This window comes from Lissotriton vulgaris, chromosome 4_1 (assembly GCF_964263255.1).
Source record: "Lissotriton vulgaris chromosome 4_1, aLisVul1.2, whole genome shotgun sequence".
In the NCBI taxonomy this organism is placed as follows: Eukaryota; Metazoa; Chordata; class Amphibia; order Caudata; family Salamandridae; genus Lissotriton; species Lissotriton vulgaris.
The window spans coordinates 1,985,370,989-1,985,395,311 of NC_141691.1; positions in this window are offsets into that span (position 1 = coordinate 1,985,370,989).

The following is a 24,323-nucleotide window of genomic DNA, read 5'->3' on the forward strand; positions in this document are numbered from 1 at the left end:
TCCATGGTTCTTGACGTTGATAGCTTGATTGCTCTTGACGTGACGATGCGTGCGACCTCCATTGTTTGTCTCTGGAGTGTCTTCGACTGTCATTCCGGGCGTGTACACGTCGTGCCTGTTCATGACTCCCTTTGTTTTCCGTTTCCATGACGGCGGCATACTTCTCCGCCTGGTCATAAGCTCGTGTCATCTCCTCTATTTCGTCCAATCCATGTGGTTTCCTCAGTAGTCGTCTCCTAAGTTGATCCGAATGGCATCCGTCTATTATTTGGGATTTGATAGCATCGTCAGTGGAGAAAGAATCGAATTCACAGTACTTGGCTAGTCTCCGCAGACGCACCATGAAGGCACTCATGGGCTCATCCTTTCCTTGCCTGGCGGAGTGAAAGGTGTGTCGCTCATAGTCTACATTTCTCTTGTGAAGAAACTTTTTGTTCAGGACCTCACACGCTTTAGTATAAGTATCTACGTCAGCCGCAGGCAGGTCTTTGAGTATCTTGACTACCTCTTGCCCCGCCAAATTGCGCAGGATAACCAGTTTCTTTGCCTCATCAGTGACGTCTGAACCTACAATATAGTCCTCAAACTCTTCCAGCCACTCTTGCCATTTGGGGCCCATGCTTCCTTCCGTCGTTACCTTGAGAGGGGCGGGTGCTCGCAAGAGCGATCCACTGGGTGGAAGTTGAGCGTCTTCGTCTCCCATTCTGCAACGATCTCACTTGTTGTATTGCCAATGCTGGGTCCCTGTGGTCGCCAATGCTTGTTTGCTTTATCACTGCTAGGTTCTTGTAGTCGCCAATGCTTGTTTATTTGTCAAGGCAAGTTTCTTGTAATCGCTGATAGCCGGTGTTTGTTTCTCGTAGTCGCTAATGCTTGTTTATTTAGCCAAGGCTTGTTTCTTGCAGTCGCCAGTGCTTATCTATTTTGCCCAGGTTTGTCTCTTGTAGTCGTCAGTGCTTGTTTATTTTGCCAATGCTTGTTTCTTGTAGTCGCCAGTGCTTGTTTGTTTTGCCAATGCTTGTTTCTTGTAGTCGCCAGTGCTTGTTTGTTTTGCCAATGCTTGTTGCTTGTAGTCGCCAGTGCTTGTTTGTTTTGCCAATGCTTGTTTCTTGTAGTCGCCAGTGCTTGTTTGTTTTGCCAATGCTTGTTTCTTGTAGTCGCCAATGCTTGTTTATTGTGCCAATGTTTGTTTTCTCACCAGCGCCTGACTTCAAAATGGCCGCCGTCGATTTGCACAGAGTTGTCCTTATTGGGCGCCTGACTTCAAGATGGCCGCCGCTCCTGCAGGCACACACGAGGCTGGCTCTCCCGACTCATTCACTCTGGGGCATTCAGGACTCACTGGCGGTCGGTTTCTGTGGCAGCTCACGCCAGGATTTATTCTTCCACCATCACCACGGACACCAGGTGAGATCGGGGTGGGCTCCCGACTTGCTTCAGCAGTCCCGCGTTCTTCCGCCGATGGCCTCCTAAACTCGGCGACAGCGCGCCAAAACTTCCCCGGGGCAGCGCTCTTCTCCACGGCGATTTTCGCCACGACAGGGCTCTGGGCAGAGTCGGAGTGGGCTCCCGACTTCTGTTCTTTCAGGGCACACCAACTCTCACGCGTCACGCGTGATTCGCGTTTTGGCGCCGACGGGCACTTTACTTCTTAAGCGCTCCTGCAGGCTTGCAGGCTTCAGTGGGTGGCAGGCGCTCCTAATCCCACCTCGTCGCCAGTTGTAGCGTCCAGCTACAATGAAAGACAGACGCTCGGGATGATCACTAATAGAGATTTATTTAACGTGTCTTCTCTGTCCCCAGTCCCTACTCTAACTGCCCATATCCTGCCTCTACTCCTCCTCTTCCTCTCGCCCCCTAGCTCCTCCCACGCCCAACTACTAGTGTGTTAACATCACAACACCCTTTATAGCAGCAGTTGGAAACGAAGTGAGGGTGGGGGAGAGCAGCGTGCATAGTCACCAGAAACCGAACACATTAGCGCCTGTAAGGATACACTAATGGTCACCAAGTAGGAGTTTATGAAACAGTGAACTATATAATATATACATAAGCTGTAATATAGCACGGAGTTTCTTTTAGCTCCCCTCCTTTATTTTGCCTTTCTCTACACAGCCACCTGCAACCACTATTTTGCATTGGGGATGTAGTCATTTTTTAATACTTTTTACATCTCCAATAGGTTTTATGGATGAGCAAAGCAATGCGTTTGCCAACTGCAGGTATATGTGTTAGACTTAATGGTTATGTGCGCAAATGAGTGCAATTTCGCACACCAAATCAAAGTCCTATCTTTTCGGACACGAGCATATGTTTTTGAGCATATGTTGTTTTTTTGTAAGGCGCAAGGCACAGGCTCATATATGTGCGCGCCCACTGGGTTGTTCGTCCTTCAAATGTCTAAGCAAAATAAACAAAATGAACAGAAAGTCTGTCCGGTAATTCAATTGGTAAAAACGGCGCATGGGGGAGTGAACAAAGTGACATAGTGGGTACAGTGCAGAAGTGACAGAATCTGTGTATTTAAATACGAGGGTGACATATTTACAACAAAGACAGGTCCAATTTCAAAATTAAAAATTAGCTTAATAATTCTATAAACTCTGTGCTAAAAGGGCATTCTCAGATATGGATGGACAAAAAACCGTCGACGTTTCAACCCTAGCAACCAGCCTAAATTGAGAAGGTCAAACGCGGAAATAACTATAAAACTCCCTTACTATAACTCTTAAGAACTAACTCTCTTTAAACACTAAATATAAATTAATATCTCTAAAACACTAGCTCTCAACACAAAAACTCAAAAAACTCTCTTGCATTAACTCTCAGCCTCAATAACTAACTCTATAACACTCTCTCTCACTAAATTCCCCAATCTATCTAAAAAACAAAATCTGACTCAATAACTAACACGCTCTCTCATTCACTAACTCACTCTAAACCTATCACTTACTAACTAACTCCATTTCTCAAGCTAACCCTCACTAAATCACTAACTCTCGCACTCTATATCTCACTAACTCACTGTAGGAAGGTGGATACCTGACTATGGTTACCCCCAATTTTTTTGCCTGGTGTTTTGCTTGTTTTCCGACTTATTTGGCCTGGGACCCTGCCAATCAGGACCCCAGGCCTACTGCTCTCTCTGTAAAATGGATTCCATGTACCTTAGGTACATATCCAATTGGTACTGGGCCACCTTATCAGACCCTGTAACTCAGGGCATAGGTGTACCCAGGGCCTACCAGGGGCTGCAGCATGTATTATGCCACCCTTGGCTGGCCATCTAAATCTGACACAACTGGCTGCACGACAGCTGGGGCAAGGTGGTGTGATCACCCTTTGCTTTAGATATAGTATACCTATATCTAACCCTAAAATGGACACACAGATTCCTATCAGTCACTCCTATGGCAGGCCTTGACAATCCTGAAGGCAGAGTGCTTGGAATCGTGTGAGATGGTGCTCTGGCATGAGATGAGCCCATTTGCAGCTTGCGGAACCAAGTCCTAATAGCTGTTCCATGATAACGCATACCATATACTCTTAAGTGCATTATAATCCTCGCGGTTAAATGCTATCTTTGGTATCGCTTTAACAAAACATGTCGAGTAAGGTGTCATACGAATTGGAATACTACCCCCTCGCCAATTCTGGCGACTTGGTTAGCATTCCACCCTTCTAGAGGGACACGACATGTATGTAACTGTGAACCCCGGTTAAAGTTAACTCAAGCCTCAGCATCACAAAATGGATGCTGCCACCACAGACACAAGTCTGACCCCCTGCAGCTGGGAGTCCTTCCAGCGAGGGTAGCTTGGACAAAGGGTTTCCTGTCAGGGGCGGTGCTAGCACCATCCCAGACAGGGTTTTGTGTATCCTGGGTAGGCAGGGCTTTAGAGGAAGGTGACTGCAAGTGGCACCCCGGTGCTCACTATGCATCTGCCGGCTAGAACCAGTTCCAGGGGCACACCAGCCCCTGAGCTGGGGAAAGTCCGGCATGGGAGAGGGGTGTAACCACCCCCCTTCCTGGTCCCACCCATGGGCAGGACCTAGTCGCGTGCCAGCCCCTTTTCCTAGTATAAAGATAGGAGCGGGCCCCCTTCCAAATTAGATCATCTTTGAATCCTGAAACTACTTTCTACGAAAGGAACTCTCGACTTCTTCTCAAGATTTCTCCCTTGTGACTAAGGAGTAGTCACCCTGCATCCGCAGGCACCATCCAAGAACACTGCGGTTTGCTGCATGTCCTTCCTCCGGAATCCGACTGACCAGCATGACAAGACCCGGCTTCCCTGGCACCTCTGACCTCTACCCACATCGTCAGCTAAGCTGAGCTCGGTGGGTGGGACGAGACCTCGAGGGACCGGCCATCTTCAAGACTGCACGACTCTTGCCCAGCACGACCGCCGAGGGATCCTCGAGTGAGTGCTTTGGGGTCCGAGAAGCCCCAACCCTGAGCAGCTCCAGCACCGAAGTTCAGCCTCCCAGCCTCCACGAGATCTGCGTGGGGCCCTTCTGCCTGTTTGCTGCTCACCGCGTTGTCTGGCTACTAGCCCGCTGGCTTGTGGCCTTCCCGACGATGAACGACGACTTCAACACCGCTGGTCTGGTTGCTCCAGACTGGCCCTAGCTCCCCTCCAAAAGAGGAGCACCCCGGACCCTCCTGGTCCACTCCAGACGCCATTTTGAGTCCACCGCGTGGGCTTGAATTTGCCAAGACTTGTTGCCCCAATCCTGGGTCCAGCAACGTCGACAGCAGCAACTATCGTGGGACAGCTCGCACCTCCATCCTGGTCGCCGACAACGCCTCCTGGTCCGAGAGACTGCAGAGCCCAGCGTCGCCCACTCACCTGGTCGAGGTGACTCCATCCGGTGCCATCCTGGTGCCCATCTAATCACTGGCTAGTGATTCAGAACTTGGTCCCCTCTGCTTACAGGTGTCTTCCATCTTCGATCCAGGCTTGGATCCATCCGAACTTCATCACTGGTCGCCTGCCAGCAACTTCTTCTTTCAGGCTCCATAGACTGCAACGAGGATTCCCGACGTCTTTTCAGACCTATGCAGCCGCAGCCCCTGGGCTAGCTAACTTCGGCATTTCGGTGCCCCAGCATAGCCTCACTATCCAAGGGTCCAGATCCTTTTTCGTTTTCAGCCTAACTAGTCGGATTCGTCCGATATCACTAACTTTGCAATTCCTAGCCTCCATAGACTTTGTCCCGCATCCCGCGTGAGAGTGCACACTCTGCACCCGAGTCCCCTAGGCCTCCTGCTAGTAATCTGAAGGTTCAGTAGTCCAGTCCTAGCGATTCCAAACCCTATGAGATTAGTACTTACCTGCTAGTAATTTCACATTCCACTTTTGTAGTATATGGTTTTGCGTGCCCCTCGGGCATTTGTGTAAATTGTGCAACTTAAAGTATTTTCGTAAGAGTTTTGTTGTGTGCTTAGTACCCTGTCCTCATAAAGAGTACAGGGCTGTTGTGATCTAAATAAATACACTGTTTATTTTCATAACACTTGTGTGGTGTCCTTTCACTTGGTGTTCAAGGGGTATATGTGATGGTATAACAGCTGGCTTAACACGCCCTCTAGAGTCTAGCCTAAAGACTGCTCTTGTCCATGCTACTAGGATAGCTGGTCTATCGGTTAGACTTACAACCAATCATCAATAAGGGTTGTCTGGACTGATACAAAGTGCTCACTAGAATAGTGAACATTATATATCAGGCCAACTTCTCACATTGGTGAGCAGCGGTTGGGATTTGAGCTTGCTGTTGTTTTACCACACGTATCCTAACAATATCATTGTGAAAGATCACATAAGTATTAAGGTACATATAACTTAGCTTAGAATACTCTGAGTTCTACTGAACCAGCTGTTGTAGTTCAACAGGGCCTAGCACACCCTGACTACAACTCTTAGCAAGAGATCAGTAGGCAAACAAATAGTGTAGGTATGTGCATCACTTACACCACACTAGAAAAGCCTGTCAGACAAAGGAGGAAACTCTGAGTCTCCCCTTGTGTCAGTTGACCCTCCACAGGTCATGTCCAGATATGCAGCTCTTAGCTTCCAGGAGATTAGACAATTGTGTACCTCCAGGAAGCTAAAACAGGGTTCTAACCCTCCCATTCCCTTTCTGATTGGTCTCTTAGAGACTTATGATGCCAGGAGAACTGCTAACCCAGATCCTTCTAATCCAGATGGGAATATGCCCCCCTTAGAAGGAACCACTGGTGACCCTGACCACCACCTCCAGGCAGCAGATGATGCAGAGGAGGAGGAGGAAGAGGAGTTGTCAGAGGATGAGGCAGACAAGGGACAGGTAGAAGTCAGGAGACTCACCAGGTCCGACTTAAGTAGGCATGAGAATGGATTTGGGGGACCCCCAGGGCCACTCTCAGGCAGACTTAACATTGGGAGTGGACGAGTTAGGTCTCTGTCCAGAGGCTCTAACAGATCCATTCGAACCAATGGCTCTCAGACCTCTTCTCACAGAGGGATGACATCCCCTCAGAGGAGAGAGCATGAAGCAAAAATGAAGGAAGTCAATCTGAGGATTGAAAGGGAAGAACTTGCCCTGGCCAAAGAGAGACTTGCCTTTGCTAGAGAGCAGAAATTGTGTGGGGCAGACCCCACTGGTGGCAGCATTCTCCCAAGAGAAAAAGACAGGAGTTTAGACACTAGACACCTGAGTAAGATAGGGCCCCCCTTTAAACAAAGGGGTGATATCCACAAATGGATAACTGCTTTGGAGAGGGCTTGCACTGTACAGTGTGTCCCCCAGAGTCAGTGGGCAGCTATCTTGTGGCTCTCCTTTGAAGGCAAAGGTAGAGATAAGCTCCTCAATACTAGAGTTGAGGATGCTAACAATTACCAAGTCCTGAAGAATACACTGGTTGATGGGTTTGGTTTAACCACTGAACAGTACAGGTTGATGTTCAGAGACACCCAGAAAACTCAGTCTCAGGATTGGGCTGACTTTGTTGATTGTGACACTAAGGCTTTTGAAGGCTGGCTACTGGGAAGTAAGGTTACTGATTTTAAAGGATTGTACAATCTAATTATGAGGGAGCAAATCTTAAGTAATTGTCAGAACCAGTTATTACACCAGCACCTGGTAGACTCTGATCTGACCTCTCCACAAGAATTGGGTAAGAGGGCAGACAAATGGGTCAGAACCAGGGTCAGGCCTAAGAACCAGGGTGGTGACCAAAAGAAGGAATCAACCAAGCCTCAAGAGAAGGGTGGGAATAAATCTTCTGATCAAACCACAGGGCCCCAAAATTCCTCTGAAAAGGGTGGGTCCCAAACTTCTCCCAAAACCCAAAAGAAACCTTATTGTCATACCTGCAAACAGGTAGGCCATTATAAAAGTGACAGCAGTTGCCCAAAGGCCAACAACAATAAGGAGAACATACCCCCAGGTAATACTCCCAGACCTCCTGTTACCACTAGTGGTAATCCCCCAGGTGGTGGGAGTGCCCCCAAGAATGTAGTGGGCATTACCTTGGGAAACCAGGTGGATTATGGCCTAGCCAGATCCCCTGACACAACTCTTGTCTGTGAGACTGGCATGGGGTTTGCCACCTTCACTACTGGTACCCACATTTTGGGGAAGTATAGACAAGAGCCCTTTATAAATGGTCAGAAAGTTGAGGCATACAGAGACACAGGGGCCAGCATCACCATGGTGATTGACCATCTGGTCCCCTCTGCTCAACTGACCCCTGGTTTCATTTATCAGGTGACAGACGTTCATGGAGTGAAAAGAAGGCATCCCATGGCAGTAGTCGAGCTCAGCTAGGGTAATGTCACAGGGCCCATGAGAGTGGCAGTGACAGACACCCTACCTGTAGATTGCTTACTGGGGAATGACCTGGAACTCTCAGCATGGGCTGAGGTGGAGCAAGAAACTCACTCCAGGATGACAGGCCTACCCAGAAAGGTTAGTGGGACAGTAATAGCTACAGCCCCAGTCCAAGTACCAGTCCTCCCTTAAAAGGTTGGAAGGGCAGTGGTAGCCACTGCCCAGGCTCAGACAGACTTTCCAGAACAGGATAGGAGGGCTGTGACAGTCACAGCCCACACACAGACTGAGTGCCCTCCTGAAAAGGTTGGCAAGGTTGAAATGGTCTCAGCCTCTACTCAGACAGATAGTGGGGTTGTGAAGCCTGAAACAATGGATCACTCCACCCAAACTGAGAGCATTGAGGAGGAAGAAAAGTCTTCCCCCTCCCAGATACTAGGTGAGAGCCAGCCTCCTCAGGGAACTGACTCTACCCCTGGTGAAGGAACTGCCCCAGAGGTAGTCAGGCCTAGCCTGACAGAGCCCCTGATGGCAGGGGACCCTTCCCAGGTGGGACCCAGTCTGGAGCAGGTAGCCTGCACCTCTCTACCCTGCCTCAATCAGCCCAGGGCTGTAAAGGTATGGGAGGCCAGTGGTGGACCCCAAAGGGCCCCCTGTCCAAAAGAACTTCCCAATCAGCAGATTAGGATCACTGAAGCTAGTAGTCCTAGCCAAGTGAAAATAAAACAAACTCCTGAGGGATCCCCCTTAAACTTAGTTAGGGAACTCCCACAGATGGACACTGTTGGGCACAGCCAAACATGGGGCCTAAAAACCCCAAACCTGACCTGTCCCTCCAGTAAGCCAAACAGAGGGACTCAGCCTCCAGCTTTAGGTAGCCAGAGGTTGACCCTGAGAGCTCATAGCAACTCAGTCATGGAAAGAAAGGCAGATTTGGTGAGTAGTGATTGGAGGAAGTTGAGCCTAAAAGTAGTGGGGCCTCACTTCAGTACTCCATCCCAGCACCAGCCTTTTTCTTTGCCAAACACCCCACAGGTAGTGATTCCCTATGGCGGAGACCCTCAGATACCCTTAGGGTGAGGGATTGCTTAGTGAACCATGATACAGGGGGTAACCATGCCAGTGCATGTACCACCTCATATGGCCACTCAGGCAATATAGGCTTACCTGGTCAAGGATAGCCTTATCTCCATTTCGTTTGGGGGGGGGGGTTGTGTAGGAAGGTGGATACCTGACTATGGTTACCCCCAATTTTTTTGCCTGGTGTTTTGCTGGTTTTCCGACTTAGTTGGTCTGGGACCCTGCCAATCAGGACCCCAGGCCTACTGCTCTCTCTGTAAAATGGATTCCATGTACCTTAGGTACATGTCCAATTGGTACTGGGCCACCTTATCAGACCCTGTAACTCAGGGCATAGGTGTACCCAGGGCCTACCAGGGGCTGCAGCATGTATTATGCCACCCCTGGCTGGCCATCTAAATCTGACACAACTGGCTGCACGACAGCTGGGGCAAGGTGGTGTAATCACCCTTTGCTTTAGATATAGTATACCTATATCTAACCCTAAAATGGACACACAGATTCCTATCAGTCACTCCTATGGCAGGCCTTGACAATCCTGAAGGCAGAGTGCTTGGAATCGTGTGAGATGGTGCTCTGGCATGAGCTGAGCCCGTTTGCAGCTTGCGGAACCAAGTCCTAATAGCTGTTCCATGATAACGCATACCATATACTCTTTTTTTTTTTTGGGTGCAAGACTTTATTGACAGGGTCAGTAAAATACAGTATTGTGCCTACAACCCTGGGGCCGGTCTAGTCATTGGTACTTTCCGGAGCATAAAAGAATACACAGCTATTTAGCCGACAACCAGCGGTCCGGCAGAGCCCTTCACCATATTTACAACAATAGACAATTCACAGTATCTACAACAGTAAGTGTCATCTTGCTTTTCTGATTTTTATAAACTTAACTTGAATTAAAGACTCATTAGTTCAAAACTAGTGTCACTTATCCTTTATAATGTGATTACCATTGCAAATGTATACCTTCCTGGGTCTCTTAGCCAATCACTCCCACCCCTTACCATACCCATCCCATGAGTCTGTTGTACCGCCCAGACTTACTAGCCCGCCGCCCTTAGGTAGCCATTGAGAATAGGCAATTAACTTTCATCCATCTCGTCATCCGAGCTGTCCGAGTCTATTTCCTCTAAGGGTTCACAAAGGTACCCTCTGTACGTATTCCATGGTTGCCACACCGCATTCCATTTACGCGGGTTCGCCCTCAGCCTGTAGACCTCCCGTTCTATTACCATCAGAGTGTCCATGTTCCTGCACCACTGTGACAATGTCGGAACCTCCACTGCCCCCCATTTTTGCGCTATATCCCGTTTTGCTGTCACTATACCCACTGTGGCCCATAATCTACCATAAAACACTAGATCATTAGCTCCCCATACATTCAGCAGGCACACAAGAGGGTCAGGCGTCAGGGATGTTTCTAATGTTTGCGAGATGGTTCGCATGACCTGCTGCCAATAGCTTGCAATGGACGGGCATTCCCAGATGGTGTGCATGAAAGTGCCCTCTGTCCCACATCCCCTGAGACAATGCGGGTGTGGTGCCCTATGTAATCTGTGTAGAGTTGTTCTGGTATAATATATCCTATGCAAAATCTTTAGTTGCACCAAACGAAACCTTGCTGATACACCCGCCTCGCGTGGGGATGCCAATGCTGCATTCCATTCCGTTTCATCCATGTCTCCTATGTCAGTCACCCATTTGTCCTTCAGCCTTTCTAGTGGGTCTGGTAAATTATTCAGCAGTTTACGATATGTAAGTGAAGTTGCCCCCTCTTGCAAGAAATCAGTGAGCAGGCGATCCTCGAGCGGTGATGATTCTGGGACTGCAGTGTCCGCCGGGATTGCTGCCATAAGGGCGTGCCTGATCTGGACATATCTATTCGTTTCAGTGGGGCCTAGGTTGAAGTGTTGCTGAAGGTCTGAAAACGGGACCACCCCTTTTCGTGACCACATGTCCCCCACGGTGGAGATTCCTATGTTGTCCCACTGGGTGAACCCTTTAGTCTGACGTAATAGTCCGAGAGCCTTCGTGTCCCACAACGGAGTTAACTTCGTGATGACTCCCCCCCACTTCAGTTTCGCCTGCGCCCTATGCCATAGCAAGACCGTGTGCTTGGTGGGTCCTATTAATTTAGCCGCTGCTCCCTTGTGATACAGTGGTGTCAATAGGCTACGTGTGCCCAGTTGCGCCCTATCCGCAAGGTATGCCGGCTCAGTCTGCGGGGTGTGTAGCCATTGGTTAATAACTTTAAGTTGCGCTGCCAATAGTACAACTGTACATTGGGCAGGGCGATCCCGCCATCGTACCACTTTCTTTTCAGTTTTAAGTGCGCAATACGAGCTGGGCCGTCTCCCCACAATAAACCCGTCACTGCCGCAGTCACCTTTTGGAAATAACCGGGAGGTATCATGGTCGGCGTATTCTCGAGCACATATAGGAAGCGCGGCAGCGCCATCATTTTAAATAACGCGCTCTGCCCAGCATTGTCAGCGGAAGGGCCTTCCAATGCCGAACATCGCTTCTCAGTCTAATGAGGGGAGGTTGTAGATTTCTTATATAGAATTCTTGAGCGTTCTGGGTAACATAGAGTCCCAAATATTTAAAGGAGACCGTCGCCACCGTCAGTGGGCAGGTCTCTGGGAGTGCGGGAGCTGGACCCTTCAGTTCGTACATAATCGATTTCGCCCAATTTATAGTATACCCTGATATTCGTCCATGGGTATCGCAGATTTCTAACAGACGAGGTACACCTCTCTCGGGGTCCGTCAAATAAATCAACATGTCGTCTGCGTAGAGGGAGATTCTGTCTTCCCAATTGTCATGCCACGTGATCGCCCTCAGTAGCGGGGTCTTCGTAATGGTGACCGCCAGCGGCTCCAAGACTAGTGCGAACAACAGGGGTGAGAGTGGGCACCCCTGTCTAGTCCCTCTAGCCAGCGATATTTCACGGGACGTATGGCCGTTCGCCACCACACGCGCCACTGGATGGGAGTACAGCAGTCGCACCCATGAGATGAATTTGGGGCCAAATCCCATATGTGCCAGGACCGCGAATAAGTACTGCCACTCCACCAAGTCGAATGCCATCTTGGCATCTAGGGATAGTATAACCGCTGGTTCTGTCAAAGCGGGCGATCGGGCCAGTGCTCCCTGTACTCTACGGAGGTTCAGTGCAGTACTCCTATGCGGCAGAAAGCCGGACTGGTCTGGGTGGATTAGATGTTCCAGGCAAGGCAATAGTCTGGTCGCTAACACTTTCGCCAGTATTTTAGCCTTGGCGTTAAGGAGCGAGATCGGTCGATAGGACGTACCATATAATCTTAAGTGCATTATAATCCTCGCGGTTAAATGCCAACTCTGGTATCGCTTTATCAAAACATATCGAGTAAGGTGTCATACGAATTGGAATACTAACCCCTCGCCAATTCTGGTGACGGGGTTAGCCTTCCACCCTTCTAGAGGGCCACGACATGTATGTAACTGTGAACCCCGGTTAAAGTTAACTCAAGCCTCAGCATCACAAAATGGATGCTGCCACCACAGACACAAGTCTGACCCCCTGCAGCTGGGAGTCCTTCCAGCGAGGGGAGCTTGGACAAAGGGTTTCCTGTCAGGGGCGGTGCTAGCACCATCCCAGACAGGGTTTTGTGTATCCTGAGTAGGCAGGGCTTTAGAGGAAGGTGACTGCAAGTGGCACCCCGGTGCTCACTATGCATCTGCCGGCTAGAACCAGTTCCAGGGGCACACCAGCCCCTGAGCTGGGGAAAGTCCGGCATGGGAGAGGGGTGTAACCACCCCCCTTCCTGGTCCCACCCATGGGCAGGACCTAGTCGCGTGCCAGCACCTTTTCCTAGTATAAACATAGGAGCTGGCCCCCTTCCAAATTAGATCATCTTTGAATCCTGAAACTACCTTCTACGAAAGGAACTCTCGACTTCTTCTCAAGATTTCTCCCTTGTGACTAAGGAGTAGTCACCCTGCATCCGCAGGCACCATCCAAGAACACTGCGGTTTGCTGCACGTCCTTCCTTCGGAATCCGACTGACCAGCACGTCGAGACCCGGCTTCCCTGGCACCTCTGACCTCTACCCACATCGTCAGCTCAGCTGAGATCTGTGGGTGCGACGAGACCTCGAGGGACCGGCCATCTTCAAGACTGCACGACTCTTGCCCAGCACAACCGTCGAGGGATCCTCGGGTGAGTGCTTTGGGGTCCGAGAAGCACCAACCCTGAGCAGCTCCAGCACCGAAGTTCAGCCTCCCAGCCTCCACAAGATCTGCGTGGGGCCCTTCTGCCTGTTTGCTGCTCACTGCGTTGTCTGGCTACTAGCCCGCTGGCTTGTGGCCTTCCCGACGACGAACGACGACTTCAACACCGCTGGTCTGGTTGCTCCAGACTGGCCCACTCCAGATGCCATTTTGAGTCCACCGCGTGGGCTTAAATTTGCCAAGACTTGTTGCCCCAATCATGGGTCCAGCGACGTCGACAGCAGCAACCATCGTGGGACAGCTCGCACCTCCATCCTGGTCGCCGACAACGCCTCCTGGTCCGCGAGACTGCAGAGCCGATGCGTCGCCCACTCACCTGGTCGAGGTGACTCCATCCGGTGCCATCCTGGTGCCCATCTAATCACTGGCTAGTGATTCAGAACTTGTTCCCCTCTGCTTACAGGTGTCTTCCATCTTCGATCCAGGCTTGGATCCATCCGAACTTCATCACTGGTCGTCTGCCAGCAACTTCTTCTTTCAGGCTCCATAGACTGCAACGAGGATTCCCGACGTCTTTTCAGACCTATGCAGCCGCAGCCCCTGGGCTAGGTAACTTCGGCATTTCGGTGCCCCAGCATAGCCTCACTATCCAAAGGTCCAGATCCTTTTTCGTTTTCAGCCTAACTAGTTGGATTCGTCCGATATCACTAACTTTGCAATTCCTAGCCTCCATAGACTTTGTCCCGCATCCCGCGTGAGAGTGCACACTCTGCACCCTAGTCCCCTAGGCCTCCTGCTAGTAATCTGAAGGTTCAGTAGTCCAGTCCTAGCGATTCCAAACCCTATGAGATTAGTACTTACCTGCTAGTAATTTCGCATTTCACTTTTGTAGTATATGGTTTTGCGTGCCCCTCGGGCATTTGTGTAAATTGTGCAACTTAAAGTATTTTCGTAAGAGTTTGGTTGTGTGCTTAGTACCCTGTCCTCATAAAGAGTACAGGGCTGTTGTGATCTAAATAAATACACTGTTTATTTTCATAACACTTGTGTGGTGTCCTTTCACTTGGTGTTCAAGGGGTATATTTGATGGTATAACAGCTGGCTAAACACACCCTCTAGAGTCTAGCCTAAAGACTGCTCTTGTCCATGCTACTAGGATAGCTGGTCTATCGGTTGACTTACAACCAATCATCAATAAGGGTTGTCTGGACTGATACAAAGTGCTCACTAGAATAGTGAACATTATATATCAGGCCAACTTCTCACACTCACTCTCTCATAAACTAACTAACTCATTGAACTGCTAAATAACTATATTGGTCTACGGCAAATATCATTCTTTCCTAATTACACTTTACTAAATGCAACATAAACTCCACATAATACCACTCAGTGCCACATAATTTCATGCCACATAATTAAGCTCTACTCAATGCAACATACATCACATAATTACATACCACATATTTACACTCTACTCATAGCAATATAAATACACTCCAAACGACATAATTACACGTTACTATATGCAACACACTCCACATAATAACACTCACTACCACATAGTTACATAGCACAAATTCACTGTACTCATGCAATAAAAAAACTACATATAATACCACTCAGAAACACATAATAACACTCCACATAATTACAATGTACTCAGTGCAACACAAAATACAATACCCATATCATTACCTAACACATAATAACACTATGCTAAATGCAAGATACATCCCACATAATACCACTCGCTTCCACATAATTACATAGCACATATGCAACATACATCCCACATAATACCACTCGCTTCCACATAATTACATAGCACATAATTACACACTACAGAAATACGCTCCACATTATACCACTCAATTCCAAATAATTACATAACACATAATTACACTACAAAAATGCAACATAAATGCGCTCCATATTATAGCTCTCACTACCAAATAATTACAGAACACATAATTAAATTATACTAAATACAACATACACCCCACATAAAACACTCAGTGCCACATAATTAAATATTACATAATTACACTCTACTCAATACAGCATTAATACAATATACATATTGGCTACTTATCCAGGGTCTGATTTTATCAAGACTGGATTACAGTAACTTCGCTCCAATCATGCCAATCTGGCAATTATTCAGAGAGTAAAGCGGACTCGGACTGGCAGTCGCAGTTTTTCAGTGAACTCAGCTACCCTGTGGAATGCTCTTCCACCCAGGATTCGGATGGAGCCGAGCCATCCGAAGTTCCGAAAGCTCCTTAAAACCTTCCTGTTTCCCCTGGACCCCTAGCTGCTGACACTGTCTCTGGTATCCCTTGTTCTATAGCGCTGGGACGCTCGCGGGCAGCCATGCGCTCTATAAATCCAATTTCATTTAATTTCATATTATCACTAAATGCCACCTATTAACACACCACATAATTACACTCTACTCAATACAATAAAAATGCACTCCACACAACACTCAAAACTACATAATTACACCACATATTTACACTCTACTAAAAGCAGCATACACCCCACATAATACCACTCAATAACACATAATTACATTCCACATATTTACATAACACATAATTACATTATACTAAATACAACACACACCACACATAAAATAACTCAGTACCAAATAATTATCACATAATTACACTCTACTCAATACAGCATTAATACAATCCACATATCATTCAGTGCCACATTGTAACACAACACATAATTACCCTGTTCAATACAACATAAATACACACCACTCAAAACCACTTAATTAGACTACATATTTACACTCTAGTACATACAACATACACAAAAAAACAGTCAATAACACATCTTTACATGCCACATAATTACATAACATAATCTATATATATAAAAATGAATGTATGCCTGTCTGTCTGTTTGTCCTTTACGCATTACTACACCATTCATCCGATCGGCATGAAACTTTAGGAAGTTGTTGAGTACACTCCAGCGAAGGTTTCTGGCAAAAAATGTTTTTTTAAAAAAAAATTTTTTTAAAGTTGTTGTGTACACTCCCACGAAGGTTTCTAGCAAACAAAAAAAAATAAAAAGAATTTTTTCTTTTTTTTTAAATATCAGCCCCCCCGGAGCCCTCATAATCTTTCCAATACTGAACGTTTACAGTTTCCGGTGCGACTTGCTTTTGCAATGACCATCAACAAAGCACAAGGACAATCGCTGCAAGTGTGTGGACTAGATTTGGAGAATCCGTGCTTCTCACATGGACAACTGTATGTGGCCAGCTCACGCGTCGGAAAACCTTCTGATTTATTCGGGTACGCACCAGACGGAAAAACAAAAAATAGCGTGTATCCACAAGCCCTCGAATAAATAAACAGAATTAAAACAACACTTTAAAATGTTTTCCATATTAAAATGAATAAGTTTCAATAAAAATGACACAATGTAAATTGAATGTTATCATAACAAGTTTCCTTAAATTTCCTTTCTTCTGAGATCCCAGCAACATTACATTATATTAAATACAACACACACACCATATAAAACGACTCAATGCCACATAATTAAATATCACGTAATTACACTCTACTCAGACTTTCAGACACCGTCAGCCATATTAGCATGTGCTATTGTGAATGCCTTTCCGTGGCCGCATTGCTGCCACGGAAAGACATGCAGAGTCTGCTTTGGGGGCCCCTGTGGGCCCCCATAGACTCCGCAGGAGTGGGGGGTGCACATGGGGGGTACCTATGGTACCCCCCTGCCTTTCAAAGAACAACTTGGCAGGCACTGCGCGGTGCCTGTCAGTTGTGCTTTGAAATGCACAACATGTATTTTTAGCATTGCGGCGAACGGTGCTGAAAGCACCGCCCGCCGCAATGCTAAAAATATGGGATGCGCCCGCCATTGTGGCGGGCACATCCTAATTGCCCACACGGGACCCCCGCCCTTATGGCGGGCGTTCCCTTTCACCGTGAAGATGGCGGGGGTACAAAGTCCGCCCGCCATCCTAATGGGGGCCTTAAAGACCCAAAAGCGAGACCTAATGGCTATGCCAATGATCGTTTTTTTATGACTACAGTCTTAGGTAGGCTTTCCACTCTTTGCAGCCGGAGTGTTGTATCCTTGGCTAGGTCTTTGTGGGAGGAGATGCGCTGTTCCGCCTCATCTAGCCTGGTGTTATGGCCGTCCAGGCGTTCTCCCATTCTGTCCAACCTGGAGGTTAGGGACTCAAATCTGGAGTCTAAGGCGCGGAACCCGGCACGGAGCTCTGCCATTACAGCTGCTGCGCAATCCGGGACTAGGGGCTGCTCATTTTGATCCAGCCCTCCATCTTCATCAGGGCCCTGATCCACACGTTCTGCTGTGCCCGGCCCACCAAAATTCAGTTTTCATTGTTTGGGGTTCCCACGCCTCATGGCGGCAACGTTTCACAGGGGCAACCACTGAATGAGATGGTGTTACAGTCCCCTCCGTGGATAACGGCGGTTAAAGTGCTTAGGTACTCCCTCCTGCTTCAGCTACTCGTGCCAGTTATTGCCCTGGGGTCTTGTCTCTGTTGTCCTTGGGGCAATTGTCTCCACCTGCGTAGATATATGGGTATCCACGCAATCCGGCAGGTTCAGGCTAAGGGGTCCACGGGGGTGTCCCTGAGATAGTTTATAGGGGATTGGTAATAATGTTCAATTGAATCTGGCTGCTGTGCCTAGCATTGGTGCCAGGTGCCTTTTCTTAATCCCTCTTGAGGACGCTTGGTGGGTTCCCCTGGGTTTCAGGCGCTTGTGTTGCTTGCTATTCTGGTGGCCGGATCGGCAGTAGTTTTTCCTCTAGCCCCCCCGCAGTATTGTCCCTCCTAATGCTACTCAGGTTCTGTCTTCAGGCCCGCGTGGTGTTATTGGGAGTGCTGTGCAGGTATAAGGATTCCCCCCTTTTATGTGTCCTTCATTTCCTCTCCAGATTGGAGAAATGTGTGTGTGCAGCCACGATGTGGAGGGGGGTTTATGGAGGCATCATCAGGGTCCGGGAGGGTGACGGTGATGATCTTGGCCCACACGCCTCCCCACCAGGGCCTCAATTTATTGTTTGCTCTGGGCCACACACACTGCGGCTCCACCGTCGTCACTCACCGGAGCCCATGTATGGTCATTGCCGCTGCTTCAATTTTCCCGCCATAGCCCCAATGACAGCGGGCCTCTGTGGCAGGCTAGGTCCCAGCATGCCTTCACCCATTGAGTCCGGGGGTGGCAGCCGCCGGCCGGTGTCAGTGTGGGGGCTCTTCACCCTCGGGTCCCTCACCATCGCAGCGCAAGTCGTCTCTGCTACAGTTCTAGTATCGGGACCTTCTGGATCGTGCCGTTTCCGTCGTTATCTGGGTATCGTGCACCGGAGCTTTAATGCTGTGCAAACATCATGGTCGACAGCTTGGCAACGCCTCCCAAAAATACTTCTAGTAATTACACAACACTCACTAACACATTGATATATCTCCTACCTGCAAATATCAACACCAATACACAATAATACTTTAATTGTAATAAGGTAAGTAGCTCCAAATACAGTGGTTCCTAGGGGGAGACCAATCCATATATTAAGAAAGTGAAATACAAACTGCAGAAGAGGATGGGACTTGGACCAGAAGACCCAGAGGAGCTGGGGACACAGGGAAACACCCAAGGTGTGTACCCAATGGAGGCTGTGTGCAGAATGGGAGTCAAAGGAGAAGTTGCGGTTGCAGTTTTACAGAAGAAGAACCATTCCCAGAGGACCTTGAAGAATTCCCTTGGAGGCCGGAGATTGGAGAGCCACCCCACAAGTGGATACCCCAGAGACCAGGTTACCTACACCAGGGAAGGAGGTGCATAGGGGTGAACAGACGTCAGAAAACTCTGTAGAAGACAATGTAATGCTTAGAGAAAAGTGCCTCTGGAGAAGAAGGTAAGAAGTCAGGTGGTATCCAAGGGTGGATTCTGGAAGTGAAGGACCTGCAAGCAGATGGGACAGAATCTATGCCACTCAGAAGTGACCATGAGGCATGGAAGAGCAATGTCCACCAATGTCTGACGGTTCAGAAGAGTTGACTGTGTCCTTTTTGCTGCAGCTGTGAGGACCAGGCAAAGCTGAGGAAGACCAGGAGCCATGCACAAGCTGTCCCAATGCGGATGTCAGTGACTAGTTGGTCGGTGCCCAGCATGAGTCCCACTAGGCTTTGGTAACCGCAACTGGTGTGGAAAACGAAGAAAGAGCAACGTTGGGACCTGCAAGAGAGCAACAGCACGAGAGTCAGAGCAGGCCCGAGCAAGCAGGGAAGCCCACTAAAGAAGGAGAAGACCCTCATAGGCCAAAGGCACGAGAGTAGCAAGAGGACCTCAAGCAGCTCACCAAGAAGGAAGGCCTATGGTGCAAAGGATGTGGTGAGAACGCTGTACTTGGCAGGAAGAGATGCTGGAAGCTGGTGCTTTTTGTAACCTGAAGATCTCTGAGTACAGAGCCAACAAGCCTTGTTTGTAGCAAGTCGACACGGTGCACAGGGGTTCTGTCCCAGCTGTTCTGGCGAGGGATACTGGCCTCAATATTGCAGAGAGGACAGGTCAGGCCTAGAGGGAGTTGCAGAACCGCTGTATTGCTGAGCCTGTGGAAGTCTGGGACGTCAGGAGCAGCCAAACGGTCAGCTTTGTAGCGGTGCCTGCAGATGCAGGGGAGTGACTCCTTCAGTCAAGAATTTGTAAAGCTCATTAATCACCCGTGAGGGTCTCAAGGCGCTGGGGGTGTGGGCAGCTCCGGATCAGTTGCAGCTTCGGATTCGTCGAACAGCCTGGTCTTGGAGTACTTCCTGTACATTTGCAGGGTTGGGGAGCATCTGATGTTCACGGGGAGCTCGTTCCAGGTCTTGGCTGTGATGTAGGAGAAGACCTCGCACCTGTTCTGGTTTTGCGGATGCGGGGGACCTCCGCCAGGGCGAGGTTGGCGAAGCGAAGATTCCTTTTGGGTGCGGGGAAGGAGACTCTCTCATTGAGGTATTTGGGTCCAATGTTGTTGAGGGATTTGTAGGCGTGGGTGAGGAGTTTGAACGTGACCCTCTTCTCGACGGGGAGCCAGTGGAGGTTTCACAGGTGTTGGGTCAGGTGTTTGTGATGCAGAATGCCGAGGATGAGTCTGGCGGCGGCGTTCTGGATGGTCTGGAGTCTGTGTAGTAGAGCTCTGTTGATTCCGGAACAGGCCTGAATTCTTGTCTGCCTTTCTTTTGCCCTAAGAAGTATCTGGGGTAGATACCTTGACCTCGTTCATTTAGAGGGACTGGTTCCACCACTCTCTTGTGGCACATTTTTGACTTCCTCTTGTAAAAGCTTGAGGTAAGATGTGGACAACCTTGGTGGGATGGATGGTGGTGGAGCAGTGAATCTGAGGCGATAGCCATGTTTGACAATAATCAAGACCCAGGCATTTGTTGTTATGCAGCGCACTCTGCCAGATAATTTGCAATGCTTTTCCCTACCGGAGTGGGTAACGGAAGTGGGGGAAGAGAAGATTCAGGGTTTTGCTGGAGCGGGTTGTCGTCCTCCCTGGTTAGCTTGTTGGGAGCTCGGTCCTCTGTGTGCCTTGAACTTTGACTGGTAAGGTTGCTGATATGGTTGCAATCTGCCCGAATGCTATTGAGAGGTTTGAACCCTCTGTGAGGGGAAATGGCAGTGGGAAGGGTGGAATGATTGCTGCTGTTCTTTTGATTTTTACTAATCCCACCGCTTTCAAGGTATCCATTTCTGTTTTCATTCTCGCCATTTCATCGTCAACATGCCAGCCGAAGAGGGTGGAGCCGGACAAAAGTAAATTCTGCAGCCGTAACTGGATGTCTGGCTCCAGAGATGTCAATTGCAGCCATGCATGTCGAAGTAAAGAGATCCAGTGGCAGTAACTGTGTGGCTAGTGCTGATGACTTGATTTGAAACCATAGCTCCCTCCTGGAAGCGTTGAAGAAAATCTTCCTGGTGCTCTTTTGGGAGGTGATCTGCAAAGTGGGGAAGGCACGTACCATTCTAGGGGCTTTGGCACTGGCTGCTTTCAATGACGTAGCAACGGTGCTGCAGATCTTGCTTCCTTACGAATCCACCTTTTTGCTCTCCTTATCGAGGGGAGAAGTAGGAGATGGCGAGGTGGTGTGATATTTTCGTGCCACTAAAATCACCACTGAGTCGGGAAGAAGATTGGCACGTAAGAACAGCGGATCCTGTTACGGTGGTCGATATTTCTTTTGGAGCCTTGATGGTGCTGATTTTGCCACAGCAGGCGTAAGGAACAATTCCATGGCTGGCTCCAGAAGACCTGGTACTAGTGGAAGTAATGGTCTAGAGGCCGTGCATTGGTGAAGGGTTTCAAAGATGACGGAAGTCAATGGAGTAGGGATCTCCATTGGTATGCTTAATTTTGTTGCTCCCCGAACCAGGGCCTCTTGAAATGTATTGGTATAATTAAATATGGATGACAGAGGTTGAAGTGAATCTAACAACGTAGGAGAGTATCCTCTGGTAGACGAAGACGTATCCCTAAGGCGATGGCATTGTGAACATGATCTTGACCAGCAGTAAGATCAGTGATACGAATGGTGTGATCTTATGGAGGAGCGTGACTGTCCATGGTGAGAATGATGGCGTGTCCTTGAACGTGATCTCGTAGGAGCCGGTGTGATGGGGACCTGAGGTACCACAGGAGGAAGCAAGACCAGTGCTGTTAATGATGGTAGTACCTAAAACTGAGGTACTGGCGGAGGAGGCAGAGCCGGTAGCGCTGGAGGTAATGGCGCTGGCCGTCGAGGAGAGATCTGGATGGGAGAGGCAGGTATCTCAACCAGTGATGGAGATCTAGAATGAGACTCAGATGAGGAGTAGATTCTCCTTCTTTTAGAGGGTTTTTGTCTCCTCAACATAGATGATGTCCTCAGCGTCTATCTCCGGTCGTCAACTGGCCTTTGACGATGATCTGCTCCTTGACGTCGACCCTTGTCAACATAGACCACTCGAGGAAGACCGGTGTCTCAACATCGACCAATCTCGTCGTCGACATTTAGCTGTCGACATTGACCTCCTGCCCCTCGGGGACGGTGAGTCTGTATCCCTTGACATCAACACCTGTCTTGGCATCGGCCGCCGCTGCAAAGTGGCTCTCGACGTCTCTTGAGTGGTTCTAGACATCGAGTGTCGACGTCAAGGTTTAAGCGACGTCGAGCCAGTCAATGAAGGCAAACATGTCGGTGTAATACCACCTCTCAACATTGACCGGGACCAATAGAGTTTTCTAGCTGAGAAATACCTCTCAGACTTCCCACATCTACTGGAGGTTGGGGGAAGAGCTCTGGTAGAAGAATTACCTCCCCCTCGCTCAGAGGTCTGACAGGCTACTTGCTGTTTTCTCCTCTCTTCTCTTCCCTGCAGGCGAATCGTCTCCCTGTTATGCAGGCTAACTCTGTTGAAGGTCTTGCAGACGTAACAGGAGGCAGGAAGGTGAGAGGATGGTAGACCAATAAGACAGACCTTGTGTGGGTCTGTTTTAGCTGTTTTCTTCCACATCTAGGACATTTGCTGAAAAGAGATGGCATTTTAAATAGGAAAAAAGCCTCATTCCTATCAGACAAATATTTTGCACCACGGAAAAAGACAAAAAGACTTTGAGTGAAGCAAAAATGAGTGAACTTTGAAGATCTTTGAAGACTTTGAAGGTAAATAGCACAATACACAGTGGGCTCCAGGGGGAGACCTAACCATATACTAAGAAAGTGGTATAACAACCACGACTTGACTAGACACAGGGCCTAGAGCCGGAGAATCGCTGGGACCCCAAGGAACCACCCAAGGTAGTGACACAGGGGACCCACGGAAGACGGGTGCAGTGTTAGAACACAGACCCGAACTCCGAACAACTCTATAGGAAAGTCGTGGTTGGAATTTTAATGATTAAGGACACTTCGGAGAGGACTTTGAGAAAACCCTTTCAAACATAGAAGGTTCTAAGGCCAGCACCCTTGTGAGCACTGGAGTACTCGTGTTACCTAACCCAGAGAAGCTGGGTGCATAGGTGTCAAGTGATGTCGGGAATCTTCGTAGTTTTCAATGGCGTGATGCTGAAAAGTGCTGTTGCCGGGAAGATGAAAAGTGTCCAGTGGAATCCAAGCCTGGATTCGAGGTGAGAAGAACCTGAAAGCAGAGGGGACAGAGCCTGGGTCACTTTAGGGTGACCAGGGGCTCGATCGACGAATGCCCACTGATGTCGGGTGCTTCAGATGAGTTGACGCAATGCTCGACTCCACAGGGGTTTGGGTTGTACGGTCACCACGAGGGATACAGGCATCAGAATTGCTGAGAGCACAGATCAACCTCAGAGCCCTCAAGGAACCCACCTCTTGTGTTGCAGAAATCTTCGGAGTCCTCAGGAGCTTCCGAGATTCAAAACGGTCAGATGCGTTTAGGTGCCTGCTTAGAAGAGGAGTAACTGCTTTACTCCATGGGAAATTCTTCAGTCGTCCAGCGTCGTGCAGATCGTCGAAGTACTTGGTTTCTGTATCAGAGTTTAGTCCACTTAAAATCTAAAGTCCTGTAGTCAGGGGTTACTACTTTATACCCAAGCAAGGGGTGCGACAACTCTGGGGACCCACCTATGGGAGGGTCAGGACAGAGGGGTGGTTACACCCATGTCCTTTGTCCAGTTTTGCGCCAGAGCAGGAGCCAATGGCCCCTGCAACCGGTTTGAACTGGACTATGCACAGGGACACCAAATGTGCCCCCAGTGCAGACATCAAAGCACTCTCAGAGTGCACCCACCCGGCCCCAATATACTAAAGCCTGTCTGGTAGGTGGTTACACCTCCCTGTGACAGGAATCCTATTGTCAAGCCTTCCTCTGCTCGAGCTTGGCTCAGCAGCAGGAGGGCAGACTCGTGTCTGTGGCTGGCAGCATACATTTTGTGATGCCCAGGTCGAGAAAGCTGGTACTGGGTGTACTGGTGTGTCGCATATGTCCCTTTAGGAGGATGGGATCATACCTCCCCTGCCAGTTACTGACGGGGAGGTATGATTCTAGGGTGTTTGACACCAAACACAACATGTTTCTAAGCAGCCGTTTTAAAGTTAGCATTTATCCCGAGGTTATAATGCACTTAAAAGTATATGGTTGGCTACATCACAAACAACCCCGGAAAATAGGTTCAGAAGGCTGCAGAGGGGCTCT